The sequence below is a fragment of the Castor canadensis genome, chromosome 1 (genome assembly GCF_047511655.1).
Source record: "Castor canadensis chromosome 1, mCasCan1.hap1v2, whole genome shotgun sequence".
In the NCBI taxonomy this organism is placed as follows: domain Eukaryota; kingdom Metazoa; phylum Chordata; class Mammalia; order Rodentia; family Castoridae; genus Castor; species Castor canadensis.
Window position 1 is genome coordinate 82,717,721 of NC_133386.1, and position 18,343 is coordinate 82,736,063.

Sequence of the window (18,343 nt, forward strand, 5' to 3'; positions counted from 1 at the left end):
GGTAGGGGTGTGTGTGTTGTCTCCTGTGTGTGTTCGCATGTGTGTTAGTGTTTGTTTATATCTGTGTGTGTTTCTGTGTTTGTACGTGTCTGATTACATTTGAGTGTGAATTTGTAAATATGTGCCTGAATGAGCGTGTGCATCTATGTTTGTGATTGTGGACGTTTGGGTGTGTGTACGTGTACATATCTGAGTGTGTATGGCTGTGAGTGTTTGTGAATGAGTCAGTGTGTGTGTGTATGGGTGTGTACGTGTGTGTGTGTGAGATGGGAACGGGTGTGCGTTTGTGATGTGTGTCAGTGTGTTGCCTCGGGTTTGAGTATCGATTCAATATTGTGGGTGAGTTTGTGGGTGAGTGTGTGTGTGAGAGAGTGTGAATGTCTGCATGTGTATGTTCATGTGTGTAAGTGTGTGTGAGGGTGAGTGTGTGACTTGTGTGGTTATAAGTGTGTAAGGGTGTGTGTGACTGTGTGTTGGCATCTGTGTATGTGTGTTTGTGTTTTCATGTGTATATGCTTGTGAGTGTGTAATTTTGTGTGTGTATAGGTGCGAGTCCATTTTTGAGTACGTATGAATATGTGAGTGAGAGCGAGAGTAGGTACATATGTGTGATTGTATGTGCGTATAGTGTTGAGTGTGTATTTCTGTGTGTGTGTAGGTGTGTGAGCCTATTTTTGAGTGTGTGTTTGTGACTTACTGTGTAAGTGTGTATGTTGGTGTGTGAGTGCTTGTGTCCAAGGGTGTATGTATATGACTGTTTTTGTGTAAGGGTTTTTGTGTGTGCTGGTGTGTGATGTGTACAATACTGTGTTTTGCGTTATGTGTCTGTGTGTTGTGTTTGTGTTTGTACTCGTGCATTTGTGTGTACGTGTAGGTTCATATGTGTGTGAGGGTGAATGTGTGTGTGCTTTTGAGTGTGTGTATGGGTGTGTGCAGGTGTGTTGGCATCTGTGTATGTGTGTGATTATGTTTGTATGTGCATAGGCTTGTGAGTGCGTATTTGTGTGTGTAGGTGTTTGAGATTATTTTTGAGTGTGAGTGAGTATAAATGTGTGAGTGACTGAAAGGGGGTACATATGTGATATGGCATGTACATATGTTTGTGAGGTGAGTGTGTGACTTCTGTGTTTATAAGTCTGTAAAGTGTGTGTGACTGTTGGCATCGGTGCATGTGTGTTTGTGTTTTCATGTGTATATGCCTGGGAGTGTATATTCTTGTGTGTGTATAGGTGTGAGTCTATCTTTGAGTGAGTGAGTATGACTGTGTGAGTCAGAGTTAGAGTGGGTAAATTGTGTGATTGTATGTGTGTATATTTGTGAGTGTGTATTTCTGTGTGTGTGTAGGTGTGTGAGTCTACTTTTGAGTGCGAGTGAGTACGAAGGTGTGAGTGAGTGACAGGTGTGCATAATGTGTGATTGTATGTGCGTATATATGTGAGTGTGTATTTCCGTATGTGTGTAATGTGTGACTGTGTGTTGGCATGTGTGCTTGTGTTTTTACGTGTATATGCTTGTGAGTGTGCCTTTTTGTGTGTGTATAGGTGTGAGTCAATTTTTAAGTAAGTGCGTATGACTGTGTGAGTGAGAGTGAGAGTGGGTACCTATGTGTGATTGTATGTGTGTATACTTGTGAGTGCATATTTCTGCGTGTGTGAGTGTGTAAGTGTGGGTGTTTGTATCTGAGTTTGAGGGAATGTGAGAGAGTGTGTCTGTGTTTGTGTGTGTACGTTTGATAGCATGTGTCGGTGAGTGTGTGTCAGTGACAGTCTGCGTGAGAGTTTTATTCGTGGGAGTTGGCTTCTGTGTTTCAGTACGTATTTCAATGTGTGTGAGTTATGTGTGGGTGTGTGTGACTGATGGGTCTTAGTGGGTTGGCTTATGGGTCAGAGTATGAATTCAAGGGTGTGTGTGTGTTTGTGTGTGTGAGTGTGAAAGCATGTGAATGCGTTTGGTGTGAGGGTGGGTGTGTGAGTGTTGGTGTTCATGGGTTTGTATGGGTGTGCATGAGTGTGTGTTGTCATCTGTGCATGTGGGCATTTGTGTTTGTAGGTGTATATGCTTGTGAGTGGGTATTTGTGTGTGGGTAGGTGTTTGAATCTCTTTTTGAGTGTGAGTGAGTATAAATGTTTGAGTGACGGAAAGGGGGTACATATGTGATATTGTATGTACCTGTTTGTGAGTGTGTATTTTTGTGTGTGTAGAGGTGTGAGTCTATTTTTGAGTAAGGGGGTATGAGTGTGTGAGTCGGAGTAAGAGTGGGGACATAGGTGTGACTGTATGTGCGTATATTTGTGAGTATGTATTTCTGTGTGTGGGTGTGGGTGTGTGAGTCTGTTTTTGAGTGTGAGTGAGTATGAATGTGTGAGTGAATGACGGGGTACATAGGTGTGATTGTACGGGCCTATGTTTGTGAGTCCGTATTTCTGTGTGTGTGGGTGTGTAAGAGGGTGCATAAATGTGTGTTTCAGTGAATGCGAGAGAGCGTATTCCCGTGTGTGTTTGTGTTTCTGTGTGTGTGTGATTGCATGTGGTGTTGAGTGTGTGAGTGTGAGTGACAGAGTCAATGTGAGAATTTTGTTTTTGTGAGTTGGCTTGTGTGTCTGTGTGTGTTTGAATGTGTATGTGAGGGGTGAGTGTGTGTATTTGTGTGATGTGTCTTAGTGGGTTGGCATGTGTGTCTGCGTATGGATTCAAATGCTTTGGAGGGTGTTTGTGTGTGAGTGCGAGACAGAGTAAATGTGTAAACGTGTAGGTGTATGAGCGTGTGAGTTTTGAATGTGTGTGTAAGTGACTGTGCGGGAGTGTAAATGTGAGTGTGCGAGCGTCTGGAATTTTTTTCTCTGTAGGTGTGCATGTGATTGCAAGGGAGTCATGTGTGGGTGAGTGTGAGTGTGAGTTTTGGGGTGTTGGTGGGTGTATGTGAGTGAATGTGTGACTGCATCTGTGTGTACATGTGTATTTGAACATGAATTTCTTTGTTCATGGGTGCGAGAGTTAGTGTGAATGAGTTAGTGTGTGACATTGTGTTTTGGTGTGGGGAGGTGTGTGAGAATGTGCAGGCGTTTGCAAGTGAGTGTGTCAGTGAGTTTGGGATTGAGTGTGCGTTGGTGCTTGGGTGCGGGAGTGTGAATGATTGTGTGAGGTTGGTTCTTGTGTGCGTTGGTGTGAGTGTGTGCGTGTGTGTGTGTATGTGTGTGAGTGCATGCAGTGGGAGATATGTGGGTGAGTATGAGAGTCAGTGAATGAGTGCATTTGTATGTTACTGTGTTGGCTTGGGTGTATTCACATGTCTGCGTATGCACGTGTGTTTTTTAAGTGTGATTGTGTTTTTCTGTGAGTGTGTGAATGTGAGGGTAGGGGTGTGTGTGTTGTCTCCTGTGTGTGTTCACATGTGTGTTAGTGTTTGTTTATATCTGTGTGTGTTTCTGTGTTTGTACGTGTCTGATTACATTTGAGTGTGAATTTGTAAATATGTGCATGAATGAGCGTGTGCATCTATGTTTGTGATTGTGGACGTTTGGGTGTGTGTACGTGTACATATCTGAGTGTGTATGGCAGTGAGTGTTTGTGAATGAGTCAGTGTGTGTGTGTATGGGTGTGTACGTGTGTGTGTGTGAGATGGGAACGGGTGTGCGTTTGTGATGTGTGTCAGTGTGTTGCCTCGGGTTTGAGTATCGATTCAATATTGTGGGTGAGTTTGTGGGTGAGTGTGTGTGTGAGAGAGTGTGAATGTCTGCATGTGTATGTTCATATGTGTGTAAGTGTGTGTGAGGGTGAGTGTGTGACTTGTGTGGTTATAAGTGTGTAAGGGTGTGTGTGACTGTGTGTTGGCATCTGTGTATGTGTGTTTGTGTTTTCATGTGTATATGCTTGTGAGTGTGTAATTTTGTGTGTGTATAGGTGCGAGTCCATTTTTGAGTACGTATGAATATGTGAGTGAGAGCGAGAGTAGGTACATATGTGTGATTGTATGTGCGTATAGTGTTGAGTGTGTATTTCTGTGTGTGTGTAGGTGTGTGAGCCTATTTTTGAGTGTGTGTTTGTGACTTACTGTGTAAGTGTGTATGTTGGTGTGTGAGTGCTTGTGTCCAAGGGTGTATGTATATGACTGTTTTTGTGTAAGGGTTTTTGTGTGTGCTGGTGTGTGATGTGTACAATACTGTGTTTTGCGTTATGTGTCTGTGTGTTGTGTTTGTGTTTGTACTCGTGCATTTGTGTGTACGTGTAGGTTCATATGTGTGTGAGGGTGAATGTGTGTGTGCTTTTGAGTGTGTGTATGGGTGTGTGCAGGTGTGTTGGAATCTGTGTATGTGTGTGATTATGTTTGTATGTGCATAGGCTTGTGAGTGCGTATTTGTGTGTGTAGGTGTTTGAGATTATTTTTGAGTGTGAGTGAGTATAAATGTGTGAGTGACTGAAAGGGGGTACATATGTGATATGGCATGTACATATGTTTGTGAGGTGAGTGTGTGACTTCTGTGTTTATAAGTGTGTAAAGTGTGTGTGACTGTTGGCATCGGTGCATGTGTGTTTGTGTTTTCATGTGTATATGCCTGGGAGTGTATATTCTTGTGTGTGTATAGGTGTGAGTCTATCTTTGAGTGAGTGAGTATGACTGTGTGAGTCAGAGTTAGAGTGGGTAAATTGTGTGATTGTATGTGTGTATATTTGTGAGTGTGTATTTCTGTGTGTGTGTAGGTGTGTGAGTCTACTTTTGAGTGCGAGTGAGTACGAAGGTGTGAGTGAGTGACAGGTGTGCATAATGTGTGATTGTATGTGCGTATATATGTGAGTGTGTATTTCTGTACGTGTGTAATGTGTGACTGTGTGTTGGCATGTGTGCTTGTGTTTTGACGTGTATATGCTTGTGAGTGTGCCTTTTTGTGTGTGTATAGGTGTGAGTCAATTTTTAAGTAAGTGCGTATGACTGTGTGAGTGAGAGTGAGAGTGGGTACCTATGTGTGATTGTATGTGTGTATACTTGTGAGTGCATATTTCTGCGTGTGTGAGTGTGTAAGTGTGGGTGTTTGTATCTGAGTTTGAGGGAATGTGAGAGAGTGTGTCTGTGTTTGTGTGTGTACGTTTGATAGCATGTGTCGGTGAGTGTGTGTCAGTGACAGTCTGCGTGAGAGTTTTATTCGTGGGAGTTGGCTTCTGTGTTTCAGTACGTATTTCAATGTGTGTGAGTTATGTGTGGGTGTGTGTGACTGATGGGTCTTAGTGGGTTGGCTTATGGGTCAGAGTATGAATTCAAGGGTGTGTGTGTGTTTGTGTGTGTGAGTGTGAAAGCATGTGAATGCGTTTGGTGTGAGGGTGGGTGTGTGAGTGTTGGTGTTCATGGGTTTGTATGGGTGTGCATGAGTGTGTGTTGTCATCTGTGCATGTGGGCATTTGTGTTTGTAGGTGTATATGCTTGTGAGTGGGTATTTGTGTGTGGGTAGGTGTTTGAATCTCTTTTTGAGTGTGAGTGAGTATAAATGTTTGAGTGACGGAAAGGGGGTACATATGTGATATTGTATGTACCTGTTTGTGAGTGTGTATTTTTGTGTGTGTAGAGGTGTGAGTCTATTTTTGAGTAAGGGGGTATGAGTGTGTGAGTCGGAGTAAGAGTGGGGACATAGGTGTGACTGTATGTGCGTATATTTGTGAGTATGTATTTCTGTGTGTGGGTGTGGGTGTGTGAGTCTGTTTTTGAGTGTGAGTGAGTATGAATGTGTGAGTGAATGACGGGGTGCATATGTGTGATTGTATGGGCACATGTTTGTGAGTCTGTATTTCTGTGTGTGTGGGTGTGTAAGAGGGTGTATAAATGTGTGTTTCAGTGAATGCGAGAGAGCGTATTCCCGTGTGTGTTTGTGTTTCTGTGTGTGTGTGATTGCATGTGGTGTTGAGTGTGTGAGTGTGAGTGACAGAGTCAATGTGAGAATTTTGTTTTTGTGAGTTGGCTTGTGTGTCTGTGTGTGTTTGAATGTGTATGTGAGGGGTGAGTGTGTGTATTTGTGTGATGTGTCTTAGTGGGTTGGCATGTGTGTCTGAGTATGGATTCAAATGCTTTGGAGGGTGTTTGTGTGTGAGTGCGAGACAGAGTAAATGTGTAAACGTGTAGGTGTATGAGCGTGTGAGTTTTGAATGTGTGTGTAAGTGACTGTGCGGGAGTGTAAATGTGAGTGTGCGAGCGTCTGTAATTTTTTTCTCTGTAGGTGTGCATGTGATTGCAAGGGAGTCATGTGTGGGTGAGTGTGAGTGTGAGTTTTGGGGTGTTGGTGGGTGTATGTGAGTGAATGTGTGACTGCATCTGTGTGTACATGTGTATTTGAACATGAATTTCTTTGTTCATGGGTGCGAGAGTTAGTGTGAATGAGTTAGTGTGTGACATTGTGTTTTGGTGTGGGGAGGTGTGTGAGAATGTGCAGGCGTTTGCAAGTGAGTGTGTCAGTGAGTTTGGGATTGAGTGGGCGTTGGTGCTTGGGTGCGGGAGTGTGAATGATTGTGTGAGGTTGGTTCTTGTGTGCGTTGGTGTGAGTGTGTGCGTGTGTGTGTGTATGTGTGTGAGTGCATGCAGTGGGAGATATGTGGGTGAGTATGAGAGTCAGTGAATGAGTGCATTTGTATGTTACTGTGTTGGCTTGGGTGTATTCACATGTCTGCGTATGCACGTGTGTTTTTTAAGTGTGATTGTGTTTTTCTGTGAGTGTGTGAATGTGAGGGTAGGGGTGTGTGTGTTGTCTCCTGTGTGTGTTCGCATGTGTGTTAGTGTTTGTTTATATCTGTGTGTGTTTCTGTGTTTGTACGTGTCTGATTACATTTGAGTGTGAATTTGTAAATATGTGCCTGAATGAGCGTGTGCATCTATGTTTGTGATTGTGGACGTTTGGGTGTGTGTACGTGTACATATCTGAGTGTGTATGGCTGTGAGTGTTTGTGAATGAGTCAGTGTGTGTGTGTATGGGTGTGTACGTGTGTGTGTGTGAGATGGGAATGGGTGTGCGTTTGTGATGTGTGTCAGTGTGTTGCCTCGGGTTTGAGTATCGATTCAATATTGTGGGTGAGTTTGTGGGTGAGTGTGTGTGTGAGAGAGTGTGAATGTCTGCATGTGTATGTTCATGTGTGTAAGTGTGTGTGAGGGTGAGTGTGTGACTTGTGTGGTTATAAGTGTGTAAGGGTGTGTGTGACTGTGTGTTGGCATCTGTGTATGTGTGTTTGTGTTTTCATGTGTATATGCTTGTGAGTGTGTAATTTTGTGTGTGTATAGGTGCGAGTCCATTTTTGAGTACGTATGAATATGTGAGTGAGAGCGAGAGTAGGTACATATGTGTGATTGTATGTGCGTATAGTGTTGAGTGTGTATTTCTGTGTGTGTGTAGGTGTGTGAGCCTATTTTTGAGTGTGTGTTTGTGACTTACTGTGTAAGTGTGTATGTTGGTGTGTGAGTGCTTGTGTCCAAGGGTGTATGTATATGACTGTTTTTGTGTAAGGGTTTTTGTGTGTGCTGGTGTGTGATGTGTACAATACTGTGTTTTGCGTTATGTGTCTGTGTGTTGTGTTTGTGTTTGTACTCGTGCATTTGTGTGTACGTGTAGGTTCATATGTGTGTGAGGGTGAATGTGTGTGTGCTTTTGAGTGTGTGTATGGGTGTGTGCAGGTGTGTTGGAATCTGTGTATGTGTGTGATTATGTTTGTATGTGCATAGGCTTGTGAGTGCGTATTTGTGTGTGTAGGTGTTTGAGACTATTTTTGAGTGTGAGTGAGTATAAATGTGTGAGTGACTGAAAGGGGGTACATATGTGATATGGCATGTACATATGTTTGTGAGGTGAGTGTGTGACTTCTGTGTTTATAAGTGTGTAAAGTGTGTGTGACTGTTGGCATCGGTGCATGTGTGTTTGTGTTTTCATGTGTATATGCCTGGGAGTGTATATTCTTGTGTGTGTATAGGTGTGAGTCTATCTTTGAGTGAGTGAGTATGACTGTGTGAGTCAGAGTTAGAGTGGGTAAATTGTGTGATTGTATGTGTGTATATTTGTGAGTGTGTATTTCTGTGTGTGTGTAGGTGTGTGAGTCTACTTTTGAGTGCGAGTGAGTACGAAGGTGTGAGTGAGTGACAGGTGTGCATAATGTGTGATTGTATGTGCGTATATATGTGAGTGTGTATTTCTGTACGTGTGTAATGTGTGACTGTGTGTTGGCATGTGTGCTTGTGTTTTGACGTGTATATGCTTGTGAGTGTGCCTTTTTGTGTGTGTATAGGTGTGAGTCAATTTTTAAGTAAGTGCGTATGACTGTGTGAGTGAGAGTGAGAGTGGGTACCTATGTGTGATTGTATGTGTGTATACTTGTGAGTGCATATTTCTGCGTGTGTGAGTGTGTAAGTGTGGGTGTTTGTATCTGAGTTTGAGGGAATGTGAGAGAGTGTGTCTGTGTTTGTGTGTGTACGTTTGATAGCATGTGTCGGTGAGTGTGTGTCAGTGACAGTCTGCGTGAGAGTTTTATTCGTGGGAGTTGGCTTCTGTGTTTCAGTACGTATTTCAATGTGTGTGAGTTATGTGTGGGTGTGTGTGACTGATGGGTCTTAGTGGGTTGGCTTATGGGTCAGAGTATGAATTCAAGGGTGTGTGTGTGTTTGTGTGTGTGAGTGTGAAAGCATGTGAATGCGTTTGGTGTGAGGGTGGGTGTGTGAGTGTTGGTGTTCATGGGTTTGTATGGGTGTGCATGAGTGTGTGTTGTCATCTGTGCATGTGGGCATTTGTGTTTGTAGGTGTATATGCTTGTGAGTGGGTATTTGTGTGTGGGTAGGTGTTTGAATCTCTTTTTGAGTGTGAGTGAGTATAAATGTTTGAGTGACGGAAAGGGGGTACATATGTGATATTGTATGTACCTGTTTGTGAGTGTGTATTTTTGTGTGTGTAGAGGTGTGAGTCTATTTTTGAGTAAGGGGGTATGAGTGTGTGAGTCGGAGTAAGAGTGGGGACATAGGTGTGACTGTATGTGCGTATATTTGTGAGTATGTATTTCTGTGTGTGGGTGTGGGTGTGTGAGTCTGTTTTTGAGTGTGAGTGAGTATGAATGTGTGAGTGAATGACGGGGTGCATATGTGTGATTGTATGGGCACATGTTTGTGAGTCTGTATTTCTGTGTGTGTGGGTGTGTAAGAGGGTGTATAAATGTGTGTTTCAGTGAATGCGAGAGAGCGTATTCCCGTGTGTGTTTGTGTTTCTGTGTGTGTGTGATTGCATGTGGTGTTGAGTGTGTGAGTGTGAGTGACAGAGTCAATGTGAGAATTTTGTTTTTGTGAGTTGGCTTGTGTGTCTGTGTGTGTTTGAATGTGTATGTGAGGGGTGAGTGTGTGTATTTGTGTGATGTGTCTTAGTGGGTTGGCATGTGTGTCTGAGTATGGATTCAAATGCTTTGGAGGGTGTTTGTGTGTGAGTGCGAGACAGAGTAAATGTGTAAACGTGTAGGTGTATGAGCGTGTGAGTTTTGAATGTGTGTGTAAGTGACTGTGCGGGAGTGTAAATGTGAGTGTGCGAGCGTCTGTAATTTTTTTCTCTGTAGGTGTGCATGTGATTGCAAGGGAGTCATGTGTGGGTGAGTGTGAGTGTGAGTTTTGGGGTGTTGGTGGGTGTATGTGAGTGAATGTGTGACTGCATCTGTGTGTACATGTGTATTTGAACATGAATTTCTTTGTTCATGGGTGCGAGAGTTAGTGTGAATGAGTTAGTGTGTGACATTGTGTTTTGGTGTGGGGAGGTGTGTGAGAATGTGCAGGCGTTTGCAAGTGAGTGTGTCAGTGAGTTTGGGATTGAGTGGGCGTTGGTGCTTGGGTGCGGGAGTGTGAATGATTGTGTGAGGTTGGTTCTTGTGTGCGTTGGTGTGAGTGTGTGCGTGTGTGTGTGTATGTGTGTGAGTGCATGCAGTGGGAGATATGTGGGTGAGTATGAGAGTCAGTGAATGAGTGCATTTGTATGTTACTGTGTTGGCTTGGGTGTATTCACATGTCTGCGTATGCACGTGTGTTTTTTAAGTGTGATTGTGTTTTTCTGTGAGTGTGTGAATGTGAGGGTAGGGGTGTGTGTGTTGTCTCCTGTGTGTGTTCGCATGTGTGTTAGTGTTTGTTTATATCTGTGTGTGTTTCTGTGTTTGTACGTGTCTGATTACATTTGAGTGTGAATTTGTAAATATGTGCCTGAATGAGCGTGTGCATCTATGTTTGTGATTGTGGACGTTTGGGTGTGTGTACGTGTACATATCTGAGTGTGTATGGCTGTGAGTGTTTGTGAATGAGTCAGTGTGTGTGTGTATGGGTGTGTACGTGTGTGTGTGTGAGATGGGAATGGGTGTGCGTTTGTGATGTGTGTCAGTGTGTTGCCTCGGGTTTGAGTATCGATTCAATATTGTGGGTGAGTTTGTGGGTGAGTGTGTGTGTGAGAGAGTGTGAATGTCTGCATGTGTATGTTCATGTGTGTAAGTGTGTGTGAGGGTGAGTGTGTGACTTGTGTGGTTATAAGTGTGTAAGGGTGTGTGTGACTGTGTGTTGGCATCTGTGTATGTGTGTTTGTGTTTTCATGTGTATATGCTTGTGAGTGTGTAATTTTGTGTGTGTATAGGTGCGAGTCCATTTTTGAGTACGTATGAATATGTGAGTGAGAGCGAGAGTAGGTACATATGTGTGATTGTATGTGCGTATAGTGTTGAGTGTGTATTTCTGTGTGTGTGTAGGTGTGTGAGCCTATTTTTGAGTGTGTGTTTGTGACTTACTGTGTAAGTGTGTATGTTGGTGTGTGAGTGCTTGTGTCCAAGGGTGTATGTATATGAATGTTTTTGTGTAAGGGTTTTTGTGTGTGCTGGTGTGTGATGTGTACAATACTGTGTCTTGCGTTATGTGTCTGTGTGTTGTGTTTGTGTTTGTACTCGTGCATTTGTGTGTACGTGTAGGTTCATATGTGTGTGAGGGTGAATGTGTGTGTGCTTTTGAGTGTGTGTATGGGTGTGTGCAGGTGTGTTGGCATCTGTGTATGTGTGTGATTATGTTTGTATGTGCATAGGCTTGTGAGTGCGTATTTGTGTGTGTAGGTGTTTGAGATTATTTTTGAGTGTGAGTGAGTATAAATGTGTGAGTGACTGAAAGGGGGTACATATGTGATATGGCATGTACATATGTTTGTGAGGTGAGTGTGTGACTTCTGTGTTTATAAGTGTGTAAAGTGTGTGTGACTGTTGGCATCGGTGCATGTGTGTTTGTGTTTTCATGTGTATATGCCTGGGAGTGTATATTCTTGTGTGTGTATAGGTGTGAGTCTATCTTTGAGTGAGTGAGTATGACTGTGTGAGTCAGAGTTAGAGTGGGTAAATTGTGTGATTGTATGTGTGTATATTTGTGAGTGTGTATTTCTGTGTGTGTGTAGGTGTGTGAGTCTACTTTTGAGTGCGAGTGAGTACGAAGGTGTGAGTGAGTGACAGGTGTGCATAATGTGTGATTGTATGTGCGTATATATGTGAGTGTGTATTTCTGTACGTGTGTAATGTGTGACTGTGTGTTGGCATGTGTGCTTGTGTTTTTACGTGTATATGCTTGTGAGTGTGCCTTTTTGTGTGTGTATAGGTGTGAGTCAATTTTTAAGTAAGTGCGTATGACTGTGTGAGTGAGAGTGAGAGTGGGTACCTATGTGTGATTGTATGTGTGTATACTTGTGAGTGCATATTTCTGCGTGTGTGAGTGTGTAAGTGTGGGTGTTTGTATCTGAGTTTGAGGGAATGTGAGAGAGTGTGTCTGTGTTTGTGTGTGTACGTTTGATAGCATGTGTCGGTGAGTGTGTGTCAGTGACAGTCTGCGTGAGAGTTTTATTCGTGGGAGTTGGCTTCTGTGTTTCAGTACGTATTTCAATGTGTGTGAGTTATGTGTGGGTGTGTGTGACTGATGGGTCTTAGTGGGTTGGCTTATGGGTCAGAGTATGAATTCAAGGGTGTGTGTGTGTGAGTGTGAAAGCATGTGAATGCGTTTGGTGTGAGGGTGGGTGTGTGAGTGTTGGTGTTCATGGGTTTGTATGGGTGTGCATGAGTGTGTGTTGTCATCTGTGCATGTGGGCATTTGTGTTTGTAGGTGTATATGCTTGTGAGTGGGTATTTGTGTGTGGGTAGGTGTTTGAATCTCTTTTTGAGTGTGAGTGAGTATAAATGTTTGAGTGACGGAAAGGGGGTACATATGTGATATTGTATGTACCTGTTTGTGAGTGTGTATTTTTGTGTGTGTAGAGGTGTGAGTCTATTTTTGAGTAAGGGGGTATGAGTGTGTGAGTCGGAGTAAGAGTGGGGACATAGGTGTGACTGTATGTGCGTATATTTGTGAGTATGTATTTCTGTGTGTGTGTGTGGGTGTGTGAGTCTGTTTTTGAGTGTGAGTGAGTATGAATGTGTGAGTGAATGACGGGGTGCATATGTGTGATTGTATGGGCACATGTTTGTGAGTCCGTATTTCTGTGTGTGTGGGTGTGTAAGAGGGTGTATAAATGTGTGTTTCAGTGAATGCGAGAGAGCGTATTCCCGTGTGTGTTTGTGTTTCTGTGTGTGTGTGATTGCATGTGGTGTTGAGTGTGTGAGTGTGAGTGACAGAGTCAATGTGAGAATTTTGTTTTTGTGAGTTGGCTTGTGTGTCTGTGTGTGTTTGAATGTGTATGTGAGGGGTGAGTGTGTGTATTTGTGTGATGTGTCTTAGTGGGTTGGCATGTGTGTCTGAGTATGGATTCAAATGCTTTGGAGGGTGTTTGTGTGTGAGTGCGAGACAGAGTAAATGTGTAAACGTGTAGGTGTATGAGCGTGTGAGTTTTGAATGTGTGTGTAAGTGACTGTGCGGGAGTGTAAATGTGAGTGTGCGAGCGTCTGGAATTTTTTCTCTGTAGGTGTGCATGTGATTGCAAGGGAGTCATGTGTGGGTGAGTGTGAGGTTTGGGGTGTTGGTGGGTGGATGTGAGTGAATGTGTGACTGCATCTGTGTGTACATGTGTATTTGAACATGAATTTCTTTGTTCATGGGTGCGAGAGTTAGTGTGAATGAGTTAGTGTGTGACATTGTGTTTTGGTGTGGGGAGGTGTGTGAGAATGTGCAGGCGTTTGCAAGTGAGTGTGTCAGTGAGTTTGGGATTGAGTGTGCATTGGTGCTTGGGTGCGGGAGTGTGAATGATTGTGTGAGGTTGGTTATTGTGTGCATTGGTGTGAGTGTGTGCGTGTGTGTGTATGTGTGTGAGTGCATGCAGTGGGAGATATGTGGGTGAGTATGAGAGTCAGTGAATGAGTGCATTTGTATGTTACTGTGTTGGCTTGGGTGTATTCACATGTCTGCGTATGCACGTGTGTTTTTTAAGTGTGATTGTGTTTTTCTGTGAGTGTGTGAATGTGAGGGTAGGGGTGTGTGTGTTGTCTCCTGTGTGTGTTCGCATGTGTGTTAGTGTTTGTTTATATCTGTGTGTGTTTCTGTGTTTGTACGTGTCTGATTACATTTGAGTGTGAATTTGTAAATATGTGCCTGAATGAGCGTGTGCATCTATGTTTGTGATTGTGGACGTTTGGGTGTGTGTACGTGTACATATCTGAGTGTGTATGGCTGTGAGTGTTTGTGAATGAGTCAGTGTGTGTGTGTATGGGTGTGTACGTGTGTGTGTGTGAGATGGGAACGGGTGTGCGTTTGTGATGTGTGTCAGTGTGTTGCCTCGGGTTTGAGTATCGATTCAATATTGTGGGTGAGTTTGTGGGTGAGTGTGTGTGTGAGAGAGTGTGAATGTCTGCATGTGTATGTTCATGTGTGTAAGTGTGTGTGAGGGTGAGTGTGTGACTTGTGTGGTTATAAGTGTGTAAGGGTGTGTGTGACTGTGTGTTGGCATCTGTGTATGTGTGTTTGTGTTTTCATGTGTATATGCTTGTGAGTGTGTAATTTTGTGTGTGTATAGGTGCGAGTCCATTTTTGAGTACGTATGAATATGTGAGTGAGAGCGAGAGTAGGTACATATGTGTGATTGTATGTGCGTATAGTGTTGAGTGTGTATTTCTGTGTGTGTGTAGGTGTGTGAGCCTATTTTTGAGTGTGAGTGTTTGTGACTTACTGTGTAAGTGTGTATGTTGGTGTGTGAGTGCTTGTGTCCAAGGGTGTATGTATATGAATGTTTTTGTGTAAGGGTTTTTGTGTGGGCTGGTGTGTGATGTGTACAATATTGTGTTTTGCGTTATGTGTCTGTGTGTTGTGTTTGTGTTTGTACTCGTGCATTTGTGTGTACGTGTAGGTTCATATGTGTGTGAGGGTGAATGTGTGTGTGCTTTTGAGTGTGTGTATGGGTGTGTGCAGCTGTGTTGGCATCTGTGTATGTGTGTGTTTACGTTTGTATGTTGTGCATAGGCTTGTGAGTGCGTATTTGTGTGTGTAGGTGTTTGAGATTATTTTTGAGTGTGAGTGAGTATAAATGTGTGAGTGACTGAAAGGGGGTACATATGTGATATGGCATGTACATATGTTTGTGAGGTGAGTGTGTGACTTCTGTGTTTATAAGTGTGTAAAGGTGTGTGTGACTGTGGGCATCGGTGCATGTGTGTTTGTGTTTTCATGTGTATATGCCTGGGAGTGTATATTCTTGTGTGTGTGTATAGGTGTGAGTCTATCTTTGAGTGAGTATGACTGTGTGAGTCAGAGTTAGAGTGGGTAAATTGAGTGATTGTATGTGTGTATATTTGTGAGTGTGTATTTCTGTGTGTGTGTAGGTGTGTGAGTCTACTTTTGAGTGCGAGTGAGTACGAAGGTGTGAGTGAGTGACAGGTGTGCATAATGTGTGATTGTATGTGCGTATATATGTGAGTGTGTATTTCTGTACGTGTGTAATGTGTGACTGTGTGTTGGCATGTGTGCTTGTGTTTTTACGTGTATATGCTTGTGAGTGTGCCTTTTTGTGTGTGTATAGGTGTGAGTCAATTTTTAAGTAAGTGCGTATGACTGTGTGAGTGAGAGTGAGAGTGGGTACCTATGTGTGATTGTATGTGTGTATACTTGTGAGTGCATATTTCTGCGTGTGTGAGTGTGTAAGTGTGGGTGTTTGTATCTGAGTTTGAGGGAATGTGAGAGAGTGTGTCTGTGTTTGTGTGTGTACGTTTGATAGCATGTGTCGGTGAGTGTGTGTCAGTGACAGTCTGCGTGAGAGTTTTATTCGTGGGAGTTGGCTTCTGTGTTTCAGTACGTATTTCAATGTGTGTGAGTTATGTGTGGGTGTGTGTGACGGGTCTTAGTGGGTTGGCTTATGGGTCAGAGTATGAATTCAAGGGTGTGTGTGTGTTTGTGTGTGTGAGTGTGAAAGCATGTGAATGCGTTTGGTGTGAGGGTGGGTGTGTGAGTGTTGGTGTTCATGGGTTTGTATGGGTGTGCATGAGTGTGTGTTGTCATCTGTGCATGTGGGCATTTGTGTTTGTAGGTGTATATGCTTGTGAGTGGGTATTTGTGTGTGGGTAGGTGTTTGAATCTCTTTTTGAGTGTGAGTGAGTATAAATGTTTGAGTGACGGAAAGGGGGTACATATGTGATATTGTATGTACCTGTTTGTGAGTGTGTATTTTTGTGTGTGTAGAGGTGTGAGTCTATTTTTGAGTAAGGGGGTATGAGTGTGTGAGTCGGAGTAAGAGTGGGGACATAGGTGTGACTGTATGTGCGTATATTTGTGAGTATGTATTTCTGTGTGTGGGTGTGGGTGTGTGAGTCTGTTTTTGAGTGTGAGTGAGTATGGATGTGTGAGTGAATGACGGGGTACATAGGTGTGATTGTACGGGCCTATGTTTGTGAGTCCGTATTTCTGTGTGTGTGGGTGTGTAAGAGGGTGCATAAATGTGTGTTTCAGTGAATGCGAGAGAGCGTATTCCCGTGTGTGTTTGTGTTTCTGTGTGTGTGTGATTGCATGTGGTGTTGAGTGTGTGAGTGTGAGTGACAGAGTCAATGTGAGAATTTTGTTTTTGTGAGTTGGCTTGTGTGTTTGTGTGTGTTTGAAAGTGTATGTGAGCGGTGAGTGTGTGTATTTGTGTGATGTGTCTTAGTGGGTTGGCATGTGTGTCTGAGTATGGATTCAAATGCTTTGGAGGGTGTTTGTGTGTGAGTGCGAGACAGAGTAAATGTGTAAACGTGTAGGTGTATGAGCGTGTGAGTTTTGAATGTGTGTGTAAGTGACTGTGCGGGAGTGTAAATGTGAGTGTGCGAGCGTCTGGAATTTTTTCTCTGTAGGTGTGCATGTGATTGCAAGGGAGTCTTGTGTGGGTGAGTGTGAGTTTTGGGGTGTTGGTGGGTGTATGTGAGTGAATGTGTGACTGCATCTGTGTGTACATGTGTATTTGAACATGAATTTCTTTGTTCATGGGTGCGAGAGTTAGTGTGAATGAGTTAGTGTGTGACATTGTGTTTTGGTGTGGGGAGGTGTGTGAGAATGTGCAGGCGTTTGCAAGTGAGTGTGTCAGTGAGTTTGGGATTGAGTGTGCATTGGTACTTGGGTGCGGGAGTGTGAATGATTGTGTGAGGTTGGTTATTGTGTGCATTGGTGTGAGTGTGTGCGTGTGTGTGTATGTGTGTGAGTGCATGCAGTGGGAGATATGTGGGTGAGTATGAGAGTCAGTGAATGAGTGCATTTGTATGTTACTGTGTTGGCTTGGGTGTATTCACATGTCTGCGTATGCACGTGTGTTTTTTAAGTGTGATTGTGTTTTTCTGTGAGTGTGTGAATGTGAGGGTAGGGGTGTGTGTGTTGTCTCCTGTGTGTGTTCGCATGTGTGTTAGTGTTTGTTTATATCTGTGTGTGTTTCTGTGTTTGTACGTGTCTGATTACATTTGAGTGTGAATTTGTAAATATGTGCCTGAATGAGCGTGTGCATCTATGTTTGTGATTGTGGACGTTTGGGTGTGTGTATGTGTACATATCTGAGTGTGTATGGCTGTGAGTGTTTGTGAATGAGTCAGTGTGTGTGTGTATGGGTGTGTACGTGTGTGTGTGTGAGATGGGAACGGGTGTGCGTTTGTGATGTGTGTCAGTGTGTTGCCTCGGGTTTGAGTATCGATTCAATATTGTGGGTGAGTTTGTGGGTGAGTGTGTGTGTGAGAGAGTGTGAATGTCTGCATGTGTATGTTCATGTGTGTAAGTGTGTGTGAGGGTGAGTGTGTGACTTGTGTGGTTATAAGTGTGTAAGGGTGTGTGTGACTGTGTGTTGGCATCTGTGTATGTGTGTTTGTGTTTTCATGTGTATATGCTTGTGAGTGTGTAATTTTGTGTGTGTATAGGTGCGAGTCCATTTTTGAGTACGTATGAATATGTGAGTGAGAGCGAGAGTAGGTACATATGTGTGATTGTATGTGCGTATAGTGTTGAGTGTGTATTTCTGTGTGTGTGTAGGTGTGTGAGCCTATTTTTGAGTGTGTGTTTGTGACTTACTGTGTAAGTGTGTATGTTGGTGTGTGAGTGCTTGTGTCCAAGGGTGTATGTATATGACTGTTTTTGTGTAAGGGTTTTTGTGTGTGCTGGTGTGTGATGTGTACAATACTGTGTTTTGCGTTATGTGTCTGTGTGTTGTGTTTGTGTTTGTACTCGTGCATTTGTGTGTACGTGTAGGTTCATATGTGTGTGAGGGTGAATGTGTGTGTGCTTTTGAGTGTGTGTATGGGTGTGTGCAGGTGTGTTGGCATCTGTGTATGTGTGTGATTATGTTTGTATGTGCATAGGCTTGTGAGTGCGTATTTGTGTGTGTAGGTGTTTGAGATTATTTTTGAGTGTGAGTGAGTATAAATGTGTGAGTGACTGAAAGGGGGTACATATGTGATATGGCATGTACATATGTTTGTGAGGTGAGTGTGTGACTTCTGTGTTTATAAGTGTGTAAAGTGTGTGTGACTGTTGGCATCGGTGCATGTGTGTTTGTGTTTTCATGTGTATATGCCTGGGAGTGTATATTCTTGTGTGTGTGTATAGGTGTGAGTCTATCTTTGAGTGAGTATGACTGTGTGAGTCAGAGTTAGAGTGGGTAAATTGAGTGATTGTATGTGTGTATATTTGTGAGTGTGTATTTCTGTGTGTGTGTAGGTGTGTGAGTCTACTTTTGAGTGCGAGTGAGTACGAAGGTGTGAGTGAGTGACAGGTGTGCATAATGTGTGATTGTATGTGCGTATATATGTGAGTGTGTATTTCTGTACGTGTGTAATGTGTGACTGTGTGTTGGCATGTGTGCTTGTGTTTTTACGTGTATATGCTTGTGAGTGTGCCTTTTTGTGTGTGTATAGGTGTGAGTCAATTTTTAAGTAAGTGCGTATGACTGTGTGAGTGAGAGTGAGAGTGGGTACCTATGTGTGA